Consider the following 12,053-nt stretch of genomic DNA (forward strand, 5'->3'; position numbering starts at 1 on the left):
TATGGAATTCCACAAGGCTCTATATTAGGACCATCATTATTTACATTATATATGCTCCCACTGGGCAAAGTTATTAGAAAACATGACGTAAATATTCATTGTTATGCGGATGACACGCAGCTCTTCATATCAGCCAAACCTGACGACAGAGTGAGAAAATTGAGGATTGTGTAAAAGATGTGAAATTGTGGATGTCGCACAACTTCCTCCTATTAAATAGTGAAAAAACAGAAGTTCTCCTATTAGGCCCCAAAGCTGCTAGAAATAAATTATCAGACTTAATGCTAAATCTGGCCGACTTCTCAGTCACACCTGGTTCAGCAGCTAAAAACCTTGGAGTTATTATAGATTCAGATCTAGCATTCGATAAACACATATCTAATGTTACTAGAACAGCTTTTCTACACCTACGTAACATTGCCAAGCTAAGAAATGCCCTATCACTGCATGACGCAGAAAAACTAGTCCATGCCTTCAGTACCTCAAGGCTAGATTATTGTAATGCGCTACTGTCTGGATGTTACTGCAGTAACTTAAATAAACTTCAGCTAGTTCAAAATGCTGCAGCCAGGGTCCTTACTAAAACTAGAAAATTTGACCATATTAGTCCAGTACTATCAGCACTGCACTGGCTTCCAGTCAAATTCCACATAGACTATAAAATTCTCCTGTTAACGTATAAAGCCCTACACTGTCTCGCTCCTGAGTATTTGCGAGACCTAATCTCCTATTATGAACCACCACGATTACTTAGATCTCAGGGTGCTGGTTTCTTAGTAGTTCCTAAAATTCAGAGGAGCTCTGCAGGAGGAAGAGCTTTCTCTTATAAAGCGCCTCAACTCTGGAATAATCTCCCCGAATATGTTCGGGACTCAGACACAGTCTCAATCTTTAAGTCTAGACTGAAAACTTACTTGTTTAGTTTAGCTTTTGGTAATTAATATTTTTTTCCTTTAGATAAGGCTACAGATTCAGGGGTTCATGGACAGAGGGAATTGTGGGTAAACTGAGATGCTGGTGCTGTTGTTCTCCCACTGCACACGGTCACTCAGGTTTGTGGACGGTGGAGTGGGTGGATGCCAGTGTTTACAGATGCTACTGTTCCTTCTGGCTCTCTGCCTTTAGTTAGGCTGTTTTATTCAGTTCTGCCGGAGTCATTTGCCACACTCTGATAATGTTTTAATATTCTCAGTTTTGCATAAATCCAGTCAAAACTAATTCCATCTCTCTGCCTTCCTCCGAGTTACTGACTGCCCACCTGTCTGACCCGATACCGATGTTGGACCCTCAGGCTCTCGCGTCTCCTGTCCGGCCAGACTGATGGAAGTTTCTGAAGTCAGCTCTTCTCCACCACCACCACAGATCAGCTGCTCATCGTCCATCTTATTCTCCACTACAGTTTACATCCAAGCCATTAGTGGCGCGCTATTATAGTCCTGAATATATAAAACCTATATGGATGTATAAAAGACTTTTTAAATTTGAATTTAAAAGCTGTTTGACCAGTGGTAGGATGGTCCCCCCTTAAATGTGAGTCTTGGTCCTCCCAAGGTTTCTTCCTCCTCCTGCAGCTCTGAGGGAGTTTTTCCTTGCCTCCGCACTCACTGGGGGTTCTGTATTCTGTATTTTCTATGTTTAATGTTTTGCCTGATTCTTTGTCCTGTAATCATGTTTCTGTAAAGCTGCTTTGTGCCAACACCTGTTGTAAAAAGCGCTATACAAATAAATTTGATTTGATTTGATTTAACCAGGAAGAAGTGACTGAACAAGACGAGTAGATGGACGGAAGGATCCTGCAAATGACTTTTTTGATTTGATAAGGTAATTTTGTTTAGTCTGTTTTTTTTTTTTTTATCAAAATAGTAACTGAGGTGAATTAAGAGACGATAACAGAACTGAAGATAAACTGTCTTGCTGAAAGCTGCTTATATAAAAGGGAAAAAGCGATTGATGACCTCAGGACTTTGGTTTATTTTATGACTTTGGTCAGTCTGGGACATATTTGAGCAGTACAGCATGTCAGAGTGATTTAGTCTGTGTCCACTCCTGTGCGCTAACGCTCTTTGATCTGACATTTCCTGGAGGGTAGCCGAGCTTCGGACCGTCTGTTTGTTTGTTCTGCGTTTTTTTTTTTTTTTGTTCTTCCTCCTCTGGTATGAAGGTGATATTGGAGTTTTACTTTTAGCCGTCTGTGCGTGTCCCACCAGCTCTGATGGTATAGGTGGGGACAAGAAATCCTGTTGTCATTTTCAATCATGTCACTAATGGCTGGCAGCGTCCAGCGTCTCTGACCAGATCAGTTGGTATGTTAGAGGAGACACAGGCGACAGAGCACGTTAGTCACAGTCTTCTCGCTCTGACACAATTCATTCAGTTTTACACACACGCTCTCTCTCTCTCTCTCTCTCTCTCTCTCTCTCTCTCTCTCTCTCATAAACTCACTGACCTTCTGTTTGTTTTTATCCACTGCTGTTTAACTCATTAGCACCTCCATTTCTCACTGTTAAATGGGGGAAATTGCCCATCATCAGATCATAAGATGTGTTTGGGAATCTGTGGCTGGATTACAGTGAAATTATACAGTAGATCCTGATCATTTACTGCTGTACACTGATGATCATACACTGTTGTACACAAACAACTCACTGTTTACGTACATGTTTGAGTGCTATTCACATAGAAGTATTTCTATATAGGGAGGAGAGGTATTGTAACTTTACTATTAGACACATATGTGTGACCGATTTGCATTATATAAGACTGAGATCATCTCCATGCATACAAAATAAAATAAAAATAAAGGCTATATATACTATATCATTTTTTTTACTTTTCCACTTCATGGCCCACTTGTCAAACACAAAAAGCATAACATAATAATATTTCTTATTATTTCTTCTTCTTCTTCTTCTTCTTCTTCTTCTTATTATTATTATTATTATTATTATTTCATTATTCCTTTTTTGTTCAGTCACAGAAAGTGCAGATTTTTGGATTAGCATCATCAGCTCCCTCCCTCAGATGCCTGTTTCATTTTAGTTTTGGTTTAGATGTTGGTTTGTATTTGCTTTTTCTTTGTTTAAGAAAAATTTCCATCTCTGGTAAGCACTATTACTTTATAGCTCTTATCTGCATCATGTGCCCATGCATTGTATTTTGCCTTTTGAGTTAATTCTGCAATATACAGCTCTGGAAACCAATAAGAGACCACTTAAAAATGATGTGTTTCTTTTATTTTTCCAAATTGAAAACTGAAAATATAATAATAAAAAAAGTTATCCAAAAGCAGTGTGTAAGACGGGTGGAGGAGAACATGTCAAGGTGCATAAAAACTTTTATTAAAAATAAATGCTCTAAATGACAATAATTTTATTTGGAATTTGTGAGAAATGTTTTCCATAATTTATAGAATAAAACAACAATGTTCATTTTATTCAAAGATATTCACATATAATAGCAAAATCAGAGAAACAGATTTAATAATAAATAATAGCCTACTTTAAAATGAACATGCAGATCTATTGTATTTATTCCATTTTTTTTAAGCTTAAACTTTTTTATTACATATTTTCATACTTTCTTAAGGTATATCATTTTATGTCAGCCTTAAAAAGTAAGGAATATGTAATATATTTTCATTGGTCCCTTTCAAATGTTATCTTATTACATCTATATTTCTGTATTTATATCTAATAAAAGAAACTGTGTTTTCTTTATATGAAGACCAGGTTCAGAAAGATCCTGCTCTGAAAAGGATGACTTTTCATTGGCTGCCGTGTCTCAGAGCCGTGCGGCGAGGAGCAGAATGTTTCCCAACAAAAAATGACCTTTTAGTCCCATTTGTGCAAAATTGTTACCTTTATTTGCATAATTATCAGTAATTAAAATGTTTCTCTCTCTTGTTTTCTCATTATCGTCTGATAGAACTCAATTCCTTTGTTTTTTTAATCTGTCTCAGACACAAAAGCCTCTAATTAAAGACCAGAATGAATGTTATCATTAATGGGAAACTAGTGGAAATCACACATCAAATGTCTCGGAGCCTGATAAAGCATCTTTTTGATTGTCTCCCTTTTTAAACAGCCCAATTCAACAATGCAAAAGAAACCGAGGTCTTTGTCACAGCAAATTAGCAAATTGAACAGTAAACACGAGCGATGCAGTGTAATGTGTTTGTGGCCTTTAGGGAAAGAGCTACTTTGAAACCTTATATTATTGTGGCGTGCGAGAGGAAAGATCCACACGAGGCAGCAGAGTTAATTTAAATCAGCTCTTTATTAACTGCTTACAGCTCGCTGCAATCATACACAAACTTACTGTAGTAGTTCTTACTATAATATGATTAATCAAATAGAGCTATTCACTGTTTAACCCTTGTGTGGTGTTCATATTTTTGTTACTCGTTTACTTTGTTACTTGTATTTAATTCAGCAAAATTAAGCAATTTTACATTAAAATGCTTTACACATGCTTGCTTCACCTAAATTGCAAGCAATATAAACAGCTTACATGGTTAATATTTGCCCTTTACCTTTCTTATGTTACATTTCTTTTAAAAAGTGCTACTCTTTTTTTATTAGTTTTTTAATAAAATGTAAAAGAAAATGAATTAAACTCAAGATATGAGTAGAAAATTTGTTTAGTTTCAAATTTACAAACAAAGCAATGTTTATTAGCTCTTGGCCAAACATACTGTATGTAATATAAATGTGTTTGTCTGTGTGTGGGGGGGGGGGTGTACAGTGTGTGTTTATCGAAAATGTGTTTTGATATATGTTTTTCACAAAAAATGAGCCAATGCCAATGAGTTTGAGTTAGAAAAAAATATATTTTTTTGTATCATTTGATGAAAAATGAAAACGGGTCCCACAGACCCGAACACCACACAAGGGTTGACCAACTCTACCTCTTCACATCTTTACAACTGATGCTCTCAAACAAGTAATTAACGAGTTCAGCACAGCTGTTAACTGAAAGCCATTCCAGGTGACTCTACTCTCATAAAGTTGACTAAAAAACATAAAAGCTGTCATCTAAGCAGGAGGCACTACTTTGAAGAATCTAAAATCTAAAATATATATAAAAAATAACTATTATGATTATGAAAGTGTGACTGTGCTGTGTGTAAGTGTGTAAATGCTGCAGTAGAGAGTGCAGTAACACAGTCTATTCCAGCACTGCTTTACTACAGACAAAGGCTTTATAATTTGACATTTTTAACTTCCTAAGAGCCTTACTGGTGCAGAGGATTTTGACACACTTTTGTTCAGAAATTTCAATCATTGAACACTAAATACAGTAAATGTTTATGTATTTTACGTTATGTCTTTCTGTTGAATCAGCACTTTAAATCAACCATATTGCTCAAAGGGGCACAATTGTTGTTTATGCTTTTGTTTTGCACTCAAAAAAAAGAAAAGAAATGCTGCTGTGTTTAAGCACATAATAAGTGTTTTCCACATCGTTACTAATTATCAACATATAAAACTAAAGTCCTCATATGTGGTCATCTTTTTTTTTTTTTTCAGAAACTAGATCATGTAAAAGGATTATTATTTGTTTTTAAACTAATCAGATGCTATTTAGCCCAAAGAGAATAAAAAAAATCTCTAATTTTATTTCCATTACTACTTACTAGCTTTAAGCTGTTACCCATTAATTGTTTGCCAAAAATCGTCCTCTTTTTAAACAATGTATGCTTCTTTTTTTTTTTTACAATATACTAATACTATTATATATATTTTTTTTCTTTTTTTTTTTTTGCAATACTAAACCTTTTTTTTTTTTAAGTTTTTAGTTTATTCATTTTCTGCAAAGTTTTGTACACTGGATTTTTTCTGTACCATTTCCAGTTATTAACTGGACCTGAAGCTTAAATGGCAAAAATCAATGGTAATGATCTTAATTTTTTTTGTTTTGTTTTTAAAGGACACAACATTGTTCGAGGTTTAACAGAAGATGCTTCCCTGTACCAAACTCCCTTTAATCATATATACCTAGGTAAATACAGTTCTAAAAAAATGCAAGATGACTAAAGAATGAAATAAGTTAACAGTTTGATACAGAACAGAATTTGGCCCTGTTCTCTGCCCAGGTCTCATCACGCCTCGACCCCTGCAGATCCTGCTGTATATGGAGGACAGGGAGGAGCCAACCTCCTGAACAACTGGGTAGGATCATGCTGGAGACGGTGGGGAGGATGGAGAGAATGAAAAACCAAAACGTCCTCAGCGCCTGCAGACAGCAAAGGTACCATTTTATTCACATTATGTAAAAGACAGGTGGAAGCTGTTGATTGGTTGGAAAATTACATGACGCAGCATTATAGTACAATAAAACATCTTCGCTTAAAGTTTTTGATAGATCAGTAGATATAGTAGTCAGGTATAATAACCAGAGGTGGAAAAAGTACTGAAAAATTCTACTCAAGTAAAAGTACCCATCTAAAAATCTACTCGAGTAAAAGTAAAAAAGTACTCAATTTAAAATGTACTTTGAGTAAAAGTTACATAGTTACTTTATTTGATGTAAAAAGTACAACAAATCATAAATTAAGTGGTTTTTAATGAACAATTATTCCATATAATAATTTGGACCTTTCAGGCAGTATTTGTTCAGACCACACCATAGAACAAGTGCCATAGGTTTCTATGATCCATTTTTTTTCTTAACTGTTAAAAAGTTATGGTCATACAGGTCAGACAACAGCATTTTTTTTACTCAGTAAGTAAAAAAATGTAGTTTTCCAATGTAGCAAAGTAAATTACTTGTGTCAAAATGTCAAAATTTTAAGAGCTACTTTGAAAATTACAAATTGCTCATAAAATCTACTCAATTACAGTAACTTGAGTAAATGTAATTCATTACTTTCCACCTCTGATAATAACTAGGGGTGTGACTAGACACTAAAATCATGAGACACAATATTGGGTTCATGAGAACGAGACGAGATTTAAAAATAAAATTTTAAAGAAAATGTCAAAAATGAAAAATGGCGTGAAAACTAGAGTTTTATTTGACGAAATCATATAACAAACTTAACAGACACACATTGATAAGAAATAGAAATAAGAATAAAAATTAAAAATAAAACTTTTCTAGGTCTTATATAGTGCAAAACATAACCAGTCATATTAAGCCTATGGTTTGTGTTTTTCTCTCCTAAATCTCTTGTAATTTAACTATGCATAACCATAACCAGTCATATTAAGCCTATGCTTGAAGTGAAACAGAGACAGAACATTTTTTTAAATACAGTACAGAGTTAAGGGATTAGTACAGCTGCCTATGAAATGATTTACGATTTACTTACAGTATTTATATATGGTTTGTGTCTTGTTGGTCACTCAGTTACCGTTTATTATTTCCACTGGAGCCAATATGCAGCCAAACAAAAAACTTAAAAGTAGCAGAAGCATCTTCTATGAAAATGCTGAATTTTCCTCTTCTGCTGAGAGCTGCTCTCACTGCTCAGCCACCACACTCGCTGCTATCGCTACTGTGTTGCCAGATCCCTCTTAAAAAGTCCACACTTAACTGTTTTTTTTCTTCCTCGAGACAGGTTTAAGCTTGACGAGAAATATCGTCACGTTTTTTTGCATCTCTCGAGATCTCGTCACACCCCTAATAATAACATTCTTTTGCCTTTATGTTAAAAAATATATATATTTATACAGGAATAAAATGTCAATGCGATAAAAAAAGTCATTTTATAAAAGAAATACAAAATCTGGGTTTCACATTCTCTAAAACAATGACTCATTAGAGGGGTGTAAAGATTTGTGCTTAATCAAATGCGTGAAATGGAGAACACATGAAGTTTTTGTCAGACTGCATTCCATTTATTATGTCAGAGTTTAGCATATGATGGCAAAACTCTCTCCTAATGGAGCTTAATTATGCTTTTCAAACCTTAAACGATGAAGTATGATGGGCAATTATTAAACGAGCGCTGGGAAAAATCTGCTTAAAAGATTACGCGTGACGTTTGGGATGTGTGACAGTCCTTTTTACTCAGCACACACAACTTTGGTATGAGGCCTCGCTAACGCTAACTCCGCTCTTGGAGTGACAACTCCTACAGCTTAATGAGAAATTTAGCATGGAACCGAGCCTGATTACCAGCTTCAAATTAGCCATAATGCACCTAATCAGAGGGAGACGCCACATCGGCAGGAGAAAAATGGTAAACAGCCCAACGCTCTCCCTCATGCTAATTAAAAATTACCTGCTGCTTGGCTTTGTCTTATTTGTGGAGTATTCATCCACTGGCGTGAACATGTGTTGAAGTGAAATTCTGTATGGAGTACAAAATTGAGAGCACATGAATTAGTACATGAATACCTGAAGATATCATGATGTCATCAAAACCCTGAAGATATATAATCACCTATAGATTCACGACCAAGGTCACGACCAGTTCTGATTGAGGGGGTTGAGGTGGAGGCTGTGGACTCCTACAAGTACCTTGGGCTGTGGCTGGACAGCAAGCTGGACTGGACCTGTAATTCTGACCACCTGTACAGGAAGAGTCAGAGCAGGCTGTACTTCCTGAGGAGACTGCGGTCCTTCAACATCTGCAAGAAACTCATGTGGATGTTCTATCAGTCTGTGGTGGCCAGTGTCCTGTTCTACACCGTGGTGTGCTGGGGATGCAGCATATCAAAGAAGGACTCATCCAGGCTGGACAAACTGATCAGGCGTGCTGGTTCTGTGGTCGGCATGAAGCTGGACTCCTTGGTGACGGTGGCAGAGAAGAGGACTATGGACAAACTGCTGAACGTCATGGACGATGCCAGTCACCCTCTGCACACCGTCATCAGCAACCAGAAGAGCCTGTTCAGTGACAGACTGCTCCTCCCCAAATGCAGGACCAACAGACTCCGAAACTCCTTTGTCCAATTCCTCCCCTGGGTGAAGGAGGAGTAACAGGAGTACAGAGGATGAGGAGGAGCAGTAGCAGTAGCAACTCAAATGGACTAAGCGCAATAAAATAATACATACGGAATAAGTGCAATAAAAATTCTATTCAAATACATTCACTGCATATTTATATTTATAGTTATACTAATTATATTTGCTGTTTTATACTTTTGTCTACTTGCTTTGCACTTTATATTGTTTATATACACTTTATATACACCTACTCTTTGTTTCTATCTGTGTGTACTGTATTGATGCTGCTACTGGAACCCTAATTTCCCTGAGGGAACCTCCCAAGGGATCAATAAAGTTCTATCTATCTATCTATCTATCTATCTATCTATCTATCTATCTATCTATCTATCTATCTCTATCTATCTATCTATCTATCTATCTATCTATCTATCTATCTATCTATCTATCTATCTCTATCTATCTATCTATCTATCTATCTATCTATCTATCTATCTATCTATCTATCTATCTATCTATCTATCTATCTATCTATATTCATAACACTTATTTAATTCTTTGTTGTAAGCTGAAACCAAACAATCCAAAATTATACATAAGTGTCTAGAGTGTATAGATTTTTTTTCCTTACAGTCATATGAAAAAGTTTAAGCACCCCTATTAATCTAAATCATTTTAGTTCTAAATATTTGGGTGTTTGCAACAGCCATTTCAGTTTGATATATCTAATAACTGATGGACGCAGTAATATTTCAGGATTGAAATGAGGTTTATTGTACTAACAGAAAATGTGCAACATGCATTAAACCAAAATTTCACCGGTGCAAAGTATGGGCACCCTTATCATTTTATTGATTTGAATACTCCTAACTACTTTTTACTGACTTACTGAAGCACAAAATTGGTTTGGTAACCTCATTGAGCTTTGAACTTCATAGCCAGGTGTATCCAATCATGAGAAAAGGTATTTAAGGTGGCCAATTGCAAGTTGTTCTCCTATTTGAATCTCCTCTGGAGAGTGGCATCATGGGCTCATCAAAACAACTCTCAAATGATCTAAAAACAAAGATTGTTCAACATAGTTGTTCAGGGGAAGGATACAAAAAGTTGTCTCAGAGATTTAACCTGTCAGTTTCCACTGTGAGGAACATAGTAAGGAAATGGAAGACCACAGGCACAGTTCTTGTTAAGCCCAGAAGTGGCAGGCCAAGAAAAATATCAGAAAGGCAGAGAAGAAAAATGGTGAAAACAGTCAAGGACAATCCACAGACCACCTCCAAAGAGCTGCAGCATCATCTTGCTGCAGATGGTGTCACTGTGCATCGGTCAACAACACAGCGCACTTTACACAAGGAGAAGCTTTATGGGAGAGTGCGAAAGAAGCCATTTCTGCAAGCACGCCACAAACAGTATTCAAAAGCAAAAGTTATGCAAAAGCACACCTCAGGCGACTCTGTTTGTGGCGTGCTTGCAGAAATGACTTCTTTTGCTTCACTCTCCCACTCTCCCATCACTCTTTAAGTCATGAGTTGATCTGCAGCAGTTCTATAAAATTAATGAACATCCACGGTAACACAGTGATGATCACAGTGATGGCATTTTGACAGGAAGCTTTTGAAATCCAGTCTGAACTTGTCACGAGGGCTGAGAAGAGCCAGGAATCCTCCACAAGTGTGTGCAGGTTAATCAGAAAATTAATTTATCTTCTTCTACCAAGAAGTAATTAAGTGTGGAGGACAGAGGCATCATATGATGTGGTGAGTAATTAGCTGGAGGCATTTGTGGAGGAGCTGAAAAAGTCGGGTTGATTAAGACAATACAAACGATGCACCGCGGCTCGCAGGAAAAATGCCAGCGCTCTTCGCGACACACTTCTCAGCGTGCGAAAAATGAGAAAGGCCAGGTAACGCGCACTCCGTCCTCGCTACACCTGCAACTGCACAACACCTGCATTAATAAGCAGAACCATTATGACTCAACCAGGCCACTGTTGATTTATCTCATCACAAAAATAACGGAGAATTTATGCTTTGCATTTCTCTATGTGTAAAAGGCTCCATAATTAGAGAGAGGCTTATTCACAACCTAATTGAGTCATAAATCTAATCAATGACTTTGTGCAAGATGGCAGTGTGTTGCTGAATACTGCAGATGGTGCGATCTGTTCTACATTTATAAGCACTGCCCTCCTTCTGGAGCTGGAATAATATTCAGGGGAGATTTTTTAAAGATTTGAAAATAGAAATATATTTGCATACCTAACCCATCAAACATAATTATAAGCATACATTTATCTAATGTCTAACATAGGATAAGAGCTTCTATAACACTTTACAGTAAGGGTACATTAATTAAAAATTTAAAAAGATCTCAAAAAGCAACATATGTCTCAATCTGAAGAAATTACTGAAGTAAAAATTATACTTAAGTAGATACAGATACAGTATTTTAGTACTTAAGTACAGAAGTGAAGTAAAAGTAATACTCCAGTAGATACAGATACAGTATTTTAGTACTTAAGTACAGAAGTGAAGTAAAAATAATACTCCAGTAGATACAGATACAGTATTTTAGTACTTAAGTACAGAAGTGAAGTAAAAGTAATACTCCAGTAGATACAGATACAGTATTTTAGTACTTAAGTACAGTAGTTAGTGAAGTAAAAATAATACTCCAGTAGATACAGATACAGCATTTTAGTACTTAAGTACAGTAGTGAAGTAAAACTAATACTCCTGTAGATACAGATACAGTATTTTAGTACTTAAGTACAGTAGTGAAGTAAAAATAATACTGCAGTAGATACAGATACTGCCCTCCTTCTGGAGCTGGAATAATATTTAGGAGATATTTTTAAAAAGATTTGGAAATAGAAGTATATTTGCATACCTAACTCATCAAACATAATTATAAGCATACATTAATCTAATGTCTAATATAGGGTAATGAATATAGAGCTTTTATAACACTTTACAGTAAGGGTACATTCATTAACAGTAATTACAGCAACATAATGTCTCATTTAATGATTTTTTGACAATAGTTAAGTTACGAATCATTCTTTGAAAAAAAAAATCTAACATGATCTTAAACATTAATTAGACAATGTTTAATAATGTCTTAAATAGTGTCAATTAATTTAAGACCTAATTTACCTG

General features: G+C 35.9%; 1 long non-coding RNA gene across 1 annotated transcript; it reads left to right on the forward strand.

The window, feature by feature from the left end:
* The first annotated feature begins 574 nt into the window (after nt 1-574).
* Nucleotides 575-8,955, forward strand: LOC111193289 (uncharacterized). The gene is made up of 4 exons (XR_002650407.2): nt 575-1,821; nt 5,929-6,000; nt 6,095-6,249; nt 8,396-8,955. It is a non-coding gene; the product is annotated as an uncharacterized LOC111193289 (long non-coding RNA).
* Nucleotides 8,956-12,053: the final 3,098 nt, after the last annotated feature.

This window comes from Astyanax mexicanus, chromosome 6, assembly GCF_023375975.1.
Source record: "Astyanax mexicanus isolate ESR-SI-001 chromosome 6, AstMex3_surface, whole genome shotgun sequence".
NCBI lineage: Eukaryota > Metazoa > Chordata > Actinopteri > Characiformes > Acestrorhamphidae > Astyanax > Astyanax mexicanus.